Source organism: Eumetopias jubatus, unplaced genomic scaffold (assembly GCF_037043125.1).
Source record: "Eumetopias jubatus isolate StellerSeaLion01/CBP00866 unplaced genomic scaffold, mEumJub1_p1.0 scaffold_3, whole genome shotgun sequence".
NCBI classification, from domain to species: domain Eukaryota; kingdom Metazoa; phylum Chordata; class Mammalia; order Carnivora; family Otariidae; genus Eumetopias; species Eumetopias jubatus.
Window position 1 is genome coordinate 140,492,787 of NW_028274809.1, and position 17,698 is coordinate 140,510,484.

The following is a 17,698-nucleotide window of genomic DNA, read 5'->3' on the forward strand; positions in this document are numbered from 1 at the left end:
TGACTTGATTTCTCTCATTATGAATAAATCCAAAATGACTGATGCATTGCGACACCCGAACAGGGCTGGACCAGATGTGTGACTGAGTCATATTTGCAGGTTCCTTGCTTCAAATCCTTCAATGTACATTTAGCATCTAACATTTAAACATTTAGGCTGAAGGATAATTCTTCTTAAGTATGGTAATTCTTGATGCCTAACAGATGGGTCTGTGGAAGCATGTGCGGGTCTGGACGCACAGAGCTAGATTAAGGAATAGCAGCTTCCCCCAGCATCACTGTAGACCGTGGAATATCATTAGTATAGATGGTAAACATGGCGCTTGTTAACTTGGGTTCTACATGTAACACTCAGGCAATTGGTAAGACAATATTTATTCCAGCTCTCTCATAGGGGTGGGGAACAAGATAACAATAAGAATTATTGCCATTGTTGAAGTATGTCTATTGAATATTTTCATAACAATAACAAAAAATTCTTGGCATTGCCGAATTGTCTCTGTTGAATATTTTGCATAGTGTTATGGTAAGCCGCACCACTATACTAGTTTAGAATCACTTGATTTTGGCAATTCATAGTCAGTTGAAATTCTTATACTGAGTGATATTTTATATAGGTCTGTTTATTGGAAATGAGTGGTTTAGTTTTTAACATTTATTTCATTTTATTGAGATAAAATTGACATGTAACATATTAATTTCAAGTATACAACTTAATGATTTGATATGTGTATATATTGCAAAATGATCACCATAATAAGCCTAGTTAACATCTATCACCATATTTAATTACAAATTTTTTTCTTGTGATGGAGACTTTTAAGATGTACTTTCTTAGCAACTTCCAGATATATATTACAGTATTAGTAACTACAGTCACCCTACCATTCATTTATTTTTACTATCTAAAAGTTGTTAATGTGCTTTGTGAGAATTTGTTGGGTTTGGTAAATCACAAAAGAAAGCTGAACTGAAAAAAAGGACCATGGAAAAGTGGAAAATGTTTTGACAACATGAAAGTTAGAAACAAAAGAACTTTGAAAGCCATTTTGTAACTTTATATCTTATACATTACCACTGCCCTGGTGAGTATGAATAACTAATTCTGTCCAGTAATGAGAGACCAAATAATTGTGAAATTACAGAGGTTGAAGCATGTGAAAGTGATAGTTCATTTAGTATGCAAACTAACTCTATTAAGTAACCCATAAAGAGATACACACTTACGTTAATAAAAATAGCTTTCCCCCAGTTCCACTTAATAAATGTTTAGTAATACTTTAAAAATAACAGTTTGAATGGTTACCAAAGGAGCCTTTCTGGGGACACTCACATGATTCAGTCTCTGTCTGGCAGATTGTGTGTGTGTGTTTGAGAGACAGAGCCACATGTGTGAGCAAGTACATGCATGCATAGTTGAATACACGGCACAAGAAAAGTACTCACATGCATGTGAGATGGGTTCCAGTTTGAGAAGGCTAGAATTTATGTATCACCTGCAAATTTTACAAAAACTTGACTTAAATGCCAAGAGCACTTTGCCTTTATGATATGACATTGGAGAAATATCTGGACTCTGTCCCGATGGCCAGGGCAGATGGTTGATATCATGTGCTAAGAATGGGTACTTTGCAGTTCTCAGCATTTGGAACTCTGCCATTTGAATTTGAAATGGGTTGAAGTGAAATGCTAGGATTTTCATATACTTACTAGAGGGTGCAAAATTTCAAAAAAGGGGCGGGGGGATCATAGGAAGTTAATTCCTGAGAAAACAATGCCACTAGGAAAGATATGTTTGGATCAGCGAATGGAATTTATCTGGCTCTTATCTGGATGAACAGGAGATGGGAAAAATCTTGACATAAATGAAGTCCCTAAGAGTGTGATGGAGTAATATTTTTTCTGTATTAGTTATGGTCATTTTATTTGCGTTGAGGCACTTTCCATTAATTTTTGTGTCATAGTAATGTAATAGTTATCACTTTTTAGTGCTATTATAATATGTGTGTTAGCTTTAATGAGAGCCTGCAAAGAGATTAAAATAAAAGGATTTCATGACATGGTTTATGTTACAAATAAGAGCTTTTTTTTCAGTTGCAAGTGTAGAGTTGTATAAGGAGAAATAATCAGATGCTACATGTACCACAGTTTATGATTGCTTTGTCTTTTAGACGTGAACCTTCGGCTTTCATCTCCTCTGTGGGTTTGCCATCCTTAGATGAGAGGAATCAGCCCTGGAATGGTGGTGATGCTGCTTCTAGAAAGCTTGAGTTGCATATTCATGCTAACAAACTGAGACCCAGTGTTATTCATTATCACCAAAACCAAACTATATAAAAATATAAATAACAGAAACATCACTATTTTATTAAATAAAAACCACCGGGTGGAGACAATTTATGAAAACAACAAGGCACTTTTCAGCTATCAGACTGTATGGCTACAAATGAGTTATTATAAGCATAATGATTGTCTTATGCAGGGGTTAGAGAAAACAGAAAATTTTGTTCACAGATATGCACAAATAAAAAGTGATGGGTTGTGACCACACGGTTCGGTGACCACAAAGAGGAGCAGTATCTATATGTATCAGTTTGATCACCTGAAAGACTCAGAGACTGGGGGGCAGCGTCAGATCAAAGATTGGCCTGTGAATGGGAAATGGGTCCTTGGATTTACTGAGCACCTGCTCTGTGACAGCTCTCTGCTAGGCATTTAATGCACTTTGCCATTTGAGAAGAACAAAGAGCATCCTCATCTCTACCTAGGCCTAACATGCATCCCTGAAGAGATTAGGGGGTAGAAAGAGCAGTAGGTTCTTGCCCAGTAATGGACAGAGATTAGAAGGGCTGGTGCAAGCCTCCTGGAAATCCACGTGGTAAAAGGGAGGTGGGGAGCTGACACTACAGTCAGAGAAGAGCCCTAGCCGTAAGAAATAACAGGCCAGTTCTGGTCACTTGGAAGGAAGGGTGCTCAGCAGAAGGCTTCAGCCACTACCTGTGTCTCAGTGGTGACTAAAGGCAATTTTATACTTATTCAAAGCACATTGGCCATACAGCGGGTCTTTAGTTCATCTATGGGATGGGAAAAACAGGAAAAGACCAGAAAGCAGAGTGATGTCAGAGGTATTGGTATCCGTCTGTTTGCTGTTCCTTCCATCCATCTATCTGTCGGTCCATCCATCTGCCCAATTCAAGAAGGCAGAGGACAGATGGATAGTTCTTGGTTACTTCTGTTGGAGTTACCAATGTAGGTAACTGTGATAGTTAATAGTTCTTGGTTAACTTCTACGATCAGTAGCCCTTAGTGTCTGTAGCCCACTGGCTGCTAACTATAGTTGTGCCTATCACGTGGCCCAGGACATCAGCTGATGTTCATAATGCTGACCCTAAGTCACCAAAGAAATACTCAATATAATATTCAATATACCGTTTTAAAGAAGGGAGATATAAGTAAGATGTATTTGAGAAAGATTTCCATTTTTTTTTCATTAGACCGATGATTCCTTGAGGGTAAGAAATCATCTCTTACTCATTTTTATATCTTTGACACCTAGCACAATGTTTTTCACATAGAAGGTAGAATATTTGTGACACTGAACAGAATAGAAATAATTTAAGGTTTTGGGGAAGAGATTTGCATTGTTTAAAATCCAGTATTCCCATTACCAGGGCACTCAACCAGAAATGGTATTTCGCCCTACCCATACTCCTACCCATTCTCAATCCTCAAAATAAGATGACGTTTTCATGTATTGAATTAAGGATTCAGTTATAGAAGTGCCTTTAGTAATGAAGAGGATATGTTTCTAAGACCTTTTTTTTAAAGATTTTATTTATTTATTTGACAGAGAGAGACGCAGTGAGAGAGGGAACACAAGCAGGGGGAGTGGGAGAGGGAGAAGCAGGCTTCCCGTGGAGCAGGGAGCCCGATGCGGGGCTCAATCCCAGGACCCTGGGATCATGACCTGAGCCGAAGGCAGACGCTTAACGACTGAGCCACCCAGGCGCCCCTCTAAGAGTTTTTAGGAATGTTGAACAAAGGAAGACATTGTCAGGGTGGTGTCCCATGAAGGAATTATTCTCTACCATTCTGCATCAGATGTGCCAGGCAGAGGCTCTCCTACTCGTGCCTCTGCCTGCATGGTTCTTAGCTCACTGCCTTGGAAGCTGCTAGCCCAAGTCTATATAATACCCCAAGCTCAAGGTGGGACTTAGCCAGATAAAAGTTAGGAACAAGGACTACAGACCTTTCATAAGATACTTCTACCTGAAGTTTGGCCAGGGCCTCCTCATCTCTACCTACGCCTAACATGCATCCCTGAAGAGACCTAATTCTCCTTAAAGAAGGAAAATTAGGGGGTAGAAAGCAGTAGGTTCTTGAGTCCATGGACTAGGATTTCAGTGACCACATTTGCCCTAGCTGGTGAGCTGTAACCCTGAGCTTCAGTTTTTCTAATTATAAAATGAGTATTCTAGTATCTTCCCTACAGGATTATTGGCCAGGTCATATGAAATAATATGTGTGATGCATTTGTTGGGCCAGAGTTGTCTCTGTGACCAGACCAACTTTTGGTAGCTTTGCTGCCAAGAATGTATTAACTTATTACCACTGATACTGGTTGAGAAGTAAGGGAGATTATAAGGAACATTTTACTGATAAGCTATATAGTTACAAATTAGTTATTTAGGGTATATTGGTAACTCCAAAGTAAGGAAAAAGAAAAAATGTTATTCCTAAGAAAGGAAGTTCTTCACACAAGAAGCACAGACTATATACTCTTGGTCGAGTTAGTCTAGTACTTTGACTCTATTATCTTCATTACAGACTCACCCACCTTCTCAGCAGAATTCTGACCGCCTGCTTGGTATTCTGTAAGCTCACTAACACTCTCGTGTTTTCAGTTAAATCGAGTCAAGATCCTATTAATACTTTTAAGTGGGTCAACAGTGTTCTGTCTCTGATAGCAACATTTTACTTACCACAGAGCTGTCCTTAGTGTGAGAGAGAGAATAGCATTTTTCCTCTGTAGGTCCTTGTCAGCTTGGTGTTTCCTTCAGAACTCCTGTTAAACTACTCCTGGAATCCTTAAAAAAAAAAAAAAAAAATGGTTTCACATTCTAAACGGTGTATTTTTAAAGGGGCTCAAAACTTTTCCTACAATTTTATACATAGGACTCCTTATCACCTACAGTTTAATATTTGTTTTAGCAAGTTACAATAAAAATGAAAACCAGCTGTGTCATGCCTTTTGAAATTTACCATTTGCCTTTTGTCAGTTAGAAGTATTTCCAGAGACTAGCAATCCCTGTTATCTTCTGTTCATGAGCCATGCAGGTGGCGAGAAGTCCCCTTTATGAACAGATGAGATAGGCTCGGGGAAGTGGCCAAGCTTTTTAAACCACAGAATGTGTTTATAGCACTTCTGAAAATAGCATTTTAGAGTTTTGGTGCTCTTTCAATCTGCTTGCATATAGGAGATACAGTAAAATATTAATTCGTTCAACAGATTTTTAGCTCCTACAATGTACCAAGCACTATAGGTCATGTGGAGAAAGCTCTGAGCAAAATAGACAAAAATTCTGCTTCATGAAGCATATTTTTTTGTGTGGGGGAGGGCCATATATTTTTAGGAGGAGAGTGTTATGCTAGGCATTTGAGTCTCAGCGGGGGAAGGGGGCTAATTATTAGTGTCTGATTTCAGACTATCTGGATTTGGGGAGAGCCTTAAGAGAGGTAGCCAATAAGCAGAGTAAATAAGTGGAATGTGTAACGTGTCCGGTGGGGGTAGGTACTATGGAGGCTGATAAAGCAGGGAGGGGAGGGTAGGGAACGCTAGGGAAGCGTTTGCAGTCCTGAATCTGGTGATCAGAGAACGCCCTGCAGAGATGGGTTCGCTGGGTAAAGGCCAGAGGAAGTGTGGGAGCAAACGCAAACATCTAGGAAAGCGAGTTCCAGACAGAGGGAACAGCAAGTATGAGGCCGTGAAGTGCGAAGGTGTCGGACATCTTCGGTGGGGGAAGCCCTGAAGCCCGCATGGCCAGACAGGAGTGAGCAGGGATAGTGAGGGGCAGGAGACGACATGAAACAGATCCACCCGGAGCCGGGCCTGCAGTACATTAGTTAGGGCTTTGCTCTTCCTCTGAGTGACATGTGAGAGGGTCTTGGGCAGAAGAGTGACGTACTGTGAGTGAACATTTCAGCAAGTCCCGGGTGGCTGCTCTCTTGAGAATAAGTGGAGAAAGGGCTAGACACTGGGAGATTTTTTTAAGAGCCCATGAAGTAGCCCAGGTGAGAGATGGTCGTGATTTGGACCAGGGCGGTTAGACGTGGTCATCTTCTGGGCTTATTGCGTGCCAGAGCCAACATGATTTCCTCAGTGGATTGGATGTGTAGTGTGACAGGAAGAAGTGAGTCAAAGACGACTCTGAAGCTCTTGGTATAGAAGTCAGTCAGACCTGAGGTTTGTGTTTTGTTTTGAAGTCAGACTCAAGATTCTGTTTCTGCCTGTGTTCCTCCCTAGCTGTTTGTTTCCCTTTGGACAAGACAGGTCTTGCCCATGGATGATAAGCCCCCTGTAGGTAGGGATAGGATATAATGCTTCTGGTGCCTAGCACAGAGCCTGCCACATAGTGAGCACTCAGGAAATAGTTGTTGGGTGAATGTTGTCGTACCTTTCTCCATAGTTTAGCTTCCAGAACTGTGAGGTATAAATAATAATACTGAGTTTTGAAGAATAAATGGAAAAATGCCGTGTCCAAGGTGCATTATACATTCAAGGTATAGGAAACATTAATACATGGAAGCTATAATGATTGACCATATTCTATGCTGTTTAAAATGTTGATAGAGTTTTGAACATCCCCAAGGGATGCTTCTTCACAGGAAAAATAACGGTGGCTAATTTTCACCATTTGCATTAAGACTTTTTCATTAGGAAGACGAACCACGAGAGAGGATGGACTCTGAAAAACAAACTGAGGGTTCTAGAGGGGAGGGGGGTGGGGGGATGGGTTAGCCTGGTGATGGGTATTAAAGAGGGCACGTTCTGCATGGAGCACTGGGTGTTATGCGCAAACAATGAATCATGGAACACTACCTCAAAAACTAATGATGTAATGTATGGTGATTAACATAACAATAAAAAATAAAAAAAAGACTTTTTCACTAGGAACCATCCCTTGACTCAGAAATAGAAGACTTCCATGTATAAAAGCCATGAAACCCAAATTATTTTAACTGCATTGCTGCAAATAGAAGGGATTTGTCTTATCAATAGTATTAAACTAGTGCAGAAGCAAGAGAAACATCCCCTAGGAACTTACCTTCCACACATAAATATTGTTTACGATGATGATTGTTGATTTAAAGTGGCACCTACTCTAGGCTTTTGGAATAAAAATGAAAAGATGACAGTGGTGTCAAAAGTAGATGAGCAGAGACCGAGTGGTTTGAGAGACAGTGCACTTCAGTTGTCATTGTAGCCAAAAACTCCCAAATAGACCCTTTCCCCCTGCCCAGATGTTTAATGTGTGTAATAGCATGCCCTAAATGGTGACAGAGCCAGATGTGAATGTATAATGTCATTTATTTATTCATTTTTTTGTCCTTAACAGTTTAGAAAAACTTTTTAAAGCTCAGAGGTTGAATTTAGCTGAGAGTAAGCAAGTGAGGATTTGGTAGAACATCTGTGTTTCTGAAATCAGTATTTTCAAGCTATATATGAACACTCTGTTGCCTTTCCAATTGAATTCGTTAATTCCACACATTCTCATAGATCCCATTAATAAGAGCAACCCATTTGGGCTACAGTAAAGAAAAAAACAGACACTAATTTGCAGGTAACTCGTAAAGTTGATTGTTTTAAGAAAAACCCTTTGCCTTGATTATAGCTCTTCGGTAAGTGAAATTTTATATGCATATTTTATATTTGATTTTCACTAGTGTTTTATTTTACACAAGAAAACTAATGTTAGCCTATATTTTCCTATGAAAATACCTTTGATGAAAGTAAAACACTGTAGCCTCCGCTTGCCATTGACCCAGTGACCCTATAAAGGAATGTTAACTGGGGGCCATAATACATGTTAAAAGGGTAGTTAGCTCTTCTTGAGAAACAAAAATGTTAATGTTCAATTAATCTGTGTGAAGAACAATGAACATAAAAGTCTAATATGTGGAAGAAATAAAATATTTATTGCAGTTATATATTTTTTCTGGTGACTGAAGGGTAAAAGAAAAAGAGGGAGACTAGGGGTTTTTGTTGTTGTTGTTGTTGTTTTAAATAAGGAGATCAGTCAGATAATCAAGGAGAAAGAAGAGCATAGGAGAAACTGAAGAGGAGGAAAATGTAAAAACTCCTACTGGGCATTACTCTGTAAACTCCATTCTTCCCAAACCATTGCTCATTTGGGCCCTAGTTTTCCATCTCACTCAACAGCAACATAAAATCCCCATTCTGACGGGGAATGCCACTCTCCCCTATCTGTGGCACCACTTTGTCCTCAGCTATGGGTCCAGCCTGAGAAGGCTGGGCATCCCTGAGTCATCTGAGATCCATGCCCTGCCACCGGCTCCGTTTCTGCTCTCCACCCACCTTCCTGGTGGATCACCTGATCTCTTCCCCTGACAGCCTTCCTAGTGTCCATTGCTCACCGTCTCAAAAGGAAGCGCCTCTGAAGGAAGTCTCTTTTCCCTCTCTTTTGGGTCTGCGCAGAGTTCACCCCAATGATCTCCCTAAGCAAAAGTTGTCCTTTTAGGGCAGTGCAGATTAATAGAACTTCCTGCATGGCGGAAATGTTTTATGTTTGTGTTGTCCAGCATGATAGCTAAGAGCCACTTGGGGCTACTTAGAGTTAAATTAATTAAAATGAAATAAAAATAAGCATTCAGTTCCTTAGTGACACTCCCCACATTTTGGGTGTTCAGTAGCCACATATGGCTAGTGGCTACCAAATTGGATAGTGCAGCTTCAGAGGCAATCCCAGGGTCTGGTGGGAATGGGCCAATTCTGGTACCCCCCCCACCCCATGCTCAGCCCCAGGGAACCATGGTCTCAGAGGAAAGCCATGGTGCATACAAAGCGATAGTAACTCTCCATCAGCTGTGCTCCTACAGCGGTTTCTCTTAAAGGGAGGCTGGAAGGGGCACCTCCATGTTCACCATGTGCACCGTTTCCCAATGAATAGTGCTTTAGTCTTGAGTATAGGATTTATAAGTCTGAGTTTGAATGTTAACTCTACTAATAGCTGTGGGACCATGGGCAGTTATCTAAATTCTCTCAACGTTTGTTTCTTCATTTGTAAAATGGACATAATAATACCTGCTTCCCAAGGTTGTTGTGAAAATTCAGTTAGATAATAAACAGAAGGCAGGACAGTGCCTGGCATACCCCAACCACCTACTGTATGAGCCAAAGATGAGATAGTGTGGGTCCTATGTCAGCCTCTGCCTACAACTTAAACAAAATACTCATTAGCCTTGTGAACTAAAGTGCTAACTAAACAAAAGGATAATGCAGGAATTGTTGCTACATTGCCTGTAATTTTCAAACACTTTGTTTTATACAAATGTAACTCTACTTATATGAAGATACTATTTTGAGGAATTGTGTGTGTGTGTGTGTGTGTGTGTGTGTGTGTGTACGTGTACAGAATAATCTTTATTTCTACTATTAACACCACAGTCTAGCTAAGAAGTACTTGACCTCTGTTCGTAGACCCAGGCCAGTTGCTGTTTTCATGGCTGCCATTCACTTGCTGACAATAAGAGTCCCCTACTCAAAGAATTCTCCACACTTCTGGATAGCGTATTCCAGATTGCCAAGGGAGAAGAGTTGTCTGAAGGAGCAGACTGTGCATCGGGAGAATTTCTTCTGCCCTCTTTCCTTGCAATTCCACACATTTTCATTCACCCAAGCACAAATGAGCCTTGGTGTGGATGGAGCTGTCATAGAGAAGAGGGCACGTCAGGGCACAACTCCTGGCTGACCTTGTTGAAGACAGGAGGACTGGACTCCAGTCCAAACATCCAATAGATTCAACTGGCTGAAATGCCAGTTTTGGTGCACTTTTCAACTCACTAACCCTCCTCTGTGCAAAATAGGTCATTGATTTGACAAAAGGAGGAGGAAGAATTAAGAAAACTAATATATACTGAGCATCCTCACTATGAGTTGAGTTTTAAATAGTCCAAGACCTTCTCCTGAGAGAAGGCTGATGAGTTGTTTCAGAAGGAGTCTCTGTGTATGCTGGGGGCAGTGGAGGACAGCACCAGAATTGCAAATCCAAGTGGGTCCTCATGGGTGAGGTTGCCCCCATCCCCCACACCCATTCTGATCCCTGCTGAGTAGGGAACACTCTCTGAAGGAGCAACTCTTCATTTCCCTTCACCTCCCAGGCAACGGTGGAAGGTTTTTTGTTTTATTTTATTTTAAAGGTTTCACTACAGGCAGGGGAACCAAGAGAGAGAAGTTGGGGAATTTGCAGCTGCCCCCAAAGATCTGGAAGGGGCCTCCTCCTGTAATCTCAGACTCCCACTCACCCCTCAGATTCTCCTACCTACCCCATCCCTCAAAAATTTTATTTCTGATCCCATCAGGAGGTAAGCCTAAGGAAGCATTTCTTCATTTTGGTCCTTCTCCCTGGATGTGTGTAGACCTGGGCATGCAGTTAGGGCAAAATATGAGAATCTGTTTTTTGCCAATGAAGTAATCCACAAAAGCTACAGGAAGATAAATAGACTCCCTGGAAGTCGCTCTAGGACACAGTCTCTATTAGACTCTAGACTGTTATTCTCCTCTAAAATAATTATTAGCAAAAATTTTATACTAGCAATTCTTGGAATTACTTATTCATTTATTCTGTTAATATATGAAATTATTTATTTGTTTATTCTGTTAATATATGAAACACTAGCCAAGTATCATTACTGAATAACTATAATGATAGCTACTGATGTTTTTGAAAACTTTGATGATACAGAATATTAAATTGAACTTTAACAATTTCTGCAAATGTTTTTCTATGGTAAAGAAATCATTATGGGCAACTACTATTTGAGATCGATTTTCAGAATGTTGAATAATCATAGACTTCATCAGATCCAAATTTGACTTTGGAAGAGTTTGTGGTAAACAGTTGTGTTTTTAGGACCTTTCCACTGCAGAGGAGGATAGCAGTCTGCTATCAATGCACAAGTTGGCTTAGTTGAATCATGTAGGCTGTTTTTAGCAAAAGTCTTAATTTCTTCCTTTTCCTCCCTTCCTTAGTATATTTCATTAAGATTAAATTTGCGGCATAGAAAAATTTATACCAATAAGTTTTGCATTCTTATATGAAAATGAAAATCCAACCAAAATAATTTTGATTCATTAATGTAAATCAACTACTCATAGATATTGATATTCTATTAAATAGAAAAGTTAATCAAGAATATATCAAATAGCCCAGTAGTTTATGTTTTTTCCCTACCATTTCTTTTTCCATTCTGCATATTTGTTTTTATTTTAAAAAGTACAACAATAATTGTGTTGTAATCAAATTACAAGAAGTTGGACTGGTACACTTTCCTAGAGTCCTTTCATATTTTATATCTAGTCAAAAAGATGTTCAAGTGGCTTTTTTTTCCCACTAAGATGAGTGATTAAAAACTTGCCGACCATATACTGTAAAAAATACATACAGAGAGTTGTGATAATTAGGAGTAATTAGCTCGAATCTCGAATCGGCTCCAAGAAGCTGTTTGAAGTGGTCTGCCGGCCAATCCTCCAGTCCCCTCCACTGAGAGCCCTGTGGTGGTGGGAGCTGCAGAGGGAAGGTGACACCCGGCAGATGGCCAGGTGATGGGGAGCGCTTCAAAGCTCAAGCTGGTCTTTTGACTTCAAAGATTCCCTTGGAAGAGTTACCTCAAACTTTTATTAGCACAAACCATGATTATCACATAATCCTTTGGCAGGATTTGTGGGTGGAACCTATTAGATGTGCTTTTAAGGTTGAGAAGAGATGCAGTGGGAGGAAACCAAAGACATACCTGGTTAGGTCCCCAGATTTGCTCAGAGTTTGCTGCTCACCCCCTTCCCCGGTGCTCTTTTTAGAATTTTAATGAAATATTTTATACATATAATGAAAAATACATCACATATATTTACATTATGAAAAAAGAATGAAACAGTATTTGTGCATATGTCACTCAGCTGAAGAAACGGAGTATCAGCAGTAAATCAAATGCCTCCTGTCTCCCCTTCTTTGTTTCTCTCGCCTCTCTCTCCCACCAAACCACTCTGTGATTACAGTGTTCTGTCTTAGGATTTTACTACACATGCATGTGTCTGTACACAATATATTGTTAGAGGTTTTCAAAGTTCATATAGAGTCAACTCTATTTTGCTTTTTTTAACTCAACATTATTTTCCTGAGATGTATCCATGTTGATTAATGTAGCTACAGTTCATTAATTTTCATGCTGTGAGATAGTCTATTGTATGACTATTCTAAATGTTTTTGATGATCTGTTGATGGACTTCATTTGAGTTTTTCAAAGTTGGATTTCATTCCTCCCTCCCTCCCTCCCTTCCTTTCTTCCTTCCTTCCTGCCTTCACTGCTGAAATCTGTCTTGGTCATTCATATGTGGAAGTTCTAACTCCTAATGTGACTGTACCTGGGGATAGGAACTTTAGGAGGTAATTGAGGCTAAATTAGGTATTAAGGGTAGGGCCCTAACCAGATAGGACTGTAGCCTTATAAAAAGAGGAGGGAGAGATCGCTGTCTCTCTTCCTGCCATGTGATGACACAATGAGATGGCAGCTGTCTGCAAGCCAGAACCTGACCATCCTGACACTCTGATCTCAGATTTCCAGCTTCTAGACCTATGGGAACATGAATTCCAGTTGTTTAAGCCACCTAGTCCATAGTATTTTGTTATGGCAGCCTGAGATGACTAAAGCATTAAGGATGTTGGTTTTTCTCCAGCATAGAGAAAGTTCTTCAGCTGGGCCTTGGGGAGTGCTTTGGGCAGCTTTTATTTTATTTATTGTTTGGCCTGTGGTTTTCCTGACAGCCAAAGTAATGTATATTTGAACACCACACCCATGTGAGATCTGGTCTTCTGGTGTAGATTTTAAGGGAAGACTATTACATTATTATATTCATTGTTGCATTTTTTATCCTGGGAATAGGCAGGAACAGGTAGGCTTTCTATCTGTTTCCTCTGCAGCAGGTTATTAGCTTCTCGTCCTCACACACACTGAGGGTGAGGTTCCTTCAAGTACAATTCAATTTAGGAGTCTCAGGGTTAATAGCCCTCTTTTTCTCCCATCAGTATCCGCACTGTGGGTGCCTGGTTTAGTCACTTGTCCTCAGGGAAGCCTTGGCTTCAGGGTTTTCGTACCATTATGATTTTAGTTTGTGGATCCCATTTTTTATTAGCTTCCCTTGTTTTCTGGAGAGCTCAACAATGTGTTTATATGTAAGCTAGTTATAATTTATCCAACATGTAGGTGTTTTTTGACAGGATAGCTTTCCTGAATATTTAGTCCAGCAACAGTTGGAAATACAAGTCTGGCACAGTGCTCTTTGCGTTTAAAATACCACTTCCTCTTTCCACATCGGACAAGGGCACAAAGTTAAAATACATTGAGACTTCAGTATTTTAAGATTTGGTATATGTGGATCTGAGGCTGAGTTAGACTGAGCAAGATCCTGCATCCACACATCTGTATCATTAGAGTAACCCTGATTTATTTTTTAAGATTCTGAGTAGAATTTACACTGTAAGAACAAAGTCTTGAAATGGGTGCCATCAGTGTGATGAATTGATGAGGAAACTATAGCTCAGAAGCCCTGTCTCTAGGAAGCATAAGAAATGGAGGGCAATAAAGCTTTCAGCTTCTAATTTCAACCTCACTTTCTCCACATTGGAGTGCTGGGTCCTTTTCTAAAGCCTGTACTGGTCCCTATTACAGCTTCACATTTTCACATTACTCTTCACTCCTTTAAGTGTGTAGTATGGGTTTCTCAGCCATACTCACAAGAGAGGAATAAAGACAAGGTGTAAACTTAGTGAGTGTGATTACTGATTGCCATTACAGAATAAAAGGAACGGATATCTAGAGGGGGTGATGGGACTTTTTTGATCTGATAGTGAACAAATGAGTTAAGACTGTGATCCAGATTTTTCCATTCCAAATCCACTCATTTATATATCCATTTTAATGAGATAATATTAAATCTGTCTTTAAAGTATGTCAAAAAAATTTAAATGTGCATGCTTCAATTTTATCACATCAGTGTGAGAAATTAAAATGAACTAATTTACTTAAATTAATAGAAACATACTTAATCTGCATTGAGATTTTTTTTCCAGGAGCCAATTAGAGATGAAATTTTTTGTTTATCTTGTCCCATTTTACTTCAGAAACATAATTTGAGCCTCCACTTCCATTGCTTTATCAAAAAGGCAGATTAACTTAAAAAGCATCCTCTGCTCTCAACTGTGTCTTTCTCATTGTAGATTTAAAAGAAAAAAAATGCACAGAAGTTAATGGAATCATAGGATAGACCCTGAAACTACTTCCACATGGTCTGTCTACCTCATTATTTCTGGTGTTTATGGCTTCTAAAATGAAGTACGGCTTCTAAACTGACAGTTAAGGAATAGTGTATTTGTTTTTATTTTGAACTAAAATGTTACCCACGTAAATATATAACATATATTTAAAAATGAAGAAAATGGCTACAGAACTTTGTGAGGCTTTGATTTGAGTCTAATGGTTTCAATTATAGATTGGAACATCGAGTCAAGATGAGCTATAGTGTCAGTGCACTAGATAGCTCTTTGCAAGAGTGTGAGGTTTTTATATTTCTGGGAAAAAATACTGATAGATTATCCTAGCCATCATAAAGAATGGAATTGACATGTAAGTATTCTGCAGGCAAAAAGCCATTCTCACCCTGTCACTCAAGGATATGAGTCAGCAATATATAGGGCTGTTATCAAAAAGGAGAACATGATCTGGGGTTGCATTAGCCAGAATGTAACACACAAGAATCATAAAATAATCCACTCACAGTGTTCAACGTTGATAAAGCCCATATTTGAGTCTAATTTTCATCTCCATATTTTAAACACAATATTATGAAATTGGAGATGGGCCAGAGTAAAGGAATGATTTGAAAGTACAAAAATTTACTATGCTGCAAACTGAAAGTGGAAATTCTTTATCACCAAGAAGGGAAAGTGAAGGGTTGGCATGAGAGGAGTTTTGAGTTGGTTTTCATCTGTAGCAGAATTGGGACTGACAGGTGCCTCTTGTCCTAAATGAACCAGGGCTGGTTCTTCTAGTACCGATTCCCAAATCTAGCACCTGCTCCTTGAAAATATAGGCATATGGGGGCATGGTGTCTTACTGAGTTATTTCTCAAAGTAATTCCAAAGCCAAATATGAGCCAAAACTAGGAGAAAGATAGAGCAGGCATATGCCAGAGGTCATGTGAAGGGAGAACTTGTCCCTTCTGTTTGTTCACAGTGAGGGCTGGGCTAGGCACTGTGGGGAAAGAGATGGAGAGGGGTCCTAGCTTTCAAGGAGTTCACTCTCGAGAGCTTGCTGACACAATTGATTCAGTATTAAAAGATACGTAGGAGTTTGCCAGTTAGACAGGTAGTGAGAACATTATATAGGATGAAGATGGAGTACCAAGTATGAATGGAGCACTGGGTAGAGCACCAAGTTTGGACAAAGGACAGAGATTAAAATTGGATAGTTAGGTAGGTGTCAAAACACAAAGGCCCTTTTATCAGGTAAAGAAGCTTATTGTCACTTTGTTGTCAATAGTGAGTCATTTGGCTTGAGACTATCAGATTTGTGTCTTAGAAAAGATCTTCTGGAGACAGTTCGAAGACTGATCTCACCCAAGTTAGGGTTGGGGGAGGCAGTGGTCTGAGTAGACACAGGAAGACTAGCCAAAATTCACAGGATGCATTTCCTTCTTGGGGAGTACCCTTGGAGATAAGAACAAATGGGTGGCAGGGAACATAAAGGATTTAGGTGGAAGAATCAATAGGTCTTGGCAAGTCATGTGGCAGAGTGGCAATTGGGAGAATTGGTGGTATTAGTATCTTATTGCTGTTGTGACAGATTCCCGCAAATTTAGTGGCTTAAAACAACACAGCATTGTTATCTTACAGTTCTGGAGATAATAAGTCTAAAATGGGTTTCATTGGGCCGAAATCAAGGCATCAGTATAGCGTGGTGGCACTCCCTCCTGACATTCTAGAGGATACGTCCTTGCCTCTTCCAGCTCCTAGGGGCTCCTTACATTCTTTGCTTTATGTTCCCTTCCATCTTCAAAGCCAGAAATGGCCAGTCAAGTGTTTCTCACACTGAATCACTCTTAACACTGACTCTTGGAAGCACTTTTGTGACTACCTTGATCCCCCTGGATAATCTCAAGACCCTTAACTAAATTATATCTGCAAAATCCTTTTTGCCATGTAAGGTAACATAACCAAAGGTTCTGGAAATTAGGACGTGGACATCTTTGACATCCTTCAACCTCTCCCAGTTTGGATGGAGAAAGTGAGTATAGTTTATGCATATGAGGCTGATGAGCTGGGGACACTTAGGTATATGATTTTTATCCAGAGATAGATTTTGGTGGCATAAGACTTTGATTGCCATTTAGTGTTGAAGCCATGAATAGCAGTGAGCTCTGAAATGGCAAAGTGTGCAGCGTGGGTTGAGATGAGAGCTGAGTATGGAGGCCTGACAACCACTGAGATTTCAGGGCAGGTGGAGAATCTGCAAAGATGAAGGAGCATTAGAGAAGTAGGAAAACCAGGGGCACATGTCTTGAACATCTATGAAGGGCACATTCCAAAGGAAAGATGGAGCAACATGAAGAGAAGGGGGGGGGAACAGTAACTGCTAGATTTCCCTACAGGAAAGTGTCAACTATGTCAACTTCTTTGTTGACATGGTCTTAAAATAAACTGTAACTCTTGTATTCAGAATGAACCAGAAATTTGTCATTTCATTGGCTTTCATTGCTTTTGAAATTGTACACAGAATAACAGGTTTATATTGAAAGTCCAGTTCTCAAAAATTATCAACAGTGGTTGGAATGTGGCCTTTTTGTGCCATTTTAACTTAATGTCAGTTTCTCATGTTAAATCCCATAGTCTCTGCTCTGTTTAATATTCTGTTCTTAGCAAACCTTCTGGTGCAATTTTGTTAGGACTGTTGACCCTGCCATGCATAACAAATTACACATACATTTTGAAACTCGACATTATGACTGTTTCACAAGCTTATACATTTTCAGTGAAATTTTAGGACACAGGTTAATATTTGGACTTCAGGAAAATGAAATATGAAGAGGAAGCGTATATGTGGTGGGGTTGGTGTGTGTGCGTGAAATGAAGTACTTGTTTTCAAACCAACAATCCAATGAAACCAACCATTCCATCCTGACTTCTTTCCTCACTGCTGCCTCCCTGCCCTGCATCGATGGTTCTAGCTGCTTTCCGGCTTCTGCAGTAGCTGTTTGCTGTTCGCTTACTGTCTGGCTGAGGGTAATTAAGAGTTTCTCAGGCTGGAGCAGAGTGCATTGCCCTGACTCCGGCTGCGGGATGATCAAGTGGGGCTGGCGTGGCTACTGCTCTGCTCATCTTCAGATTCTACCTCTTCATTCTGTGCACATG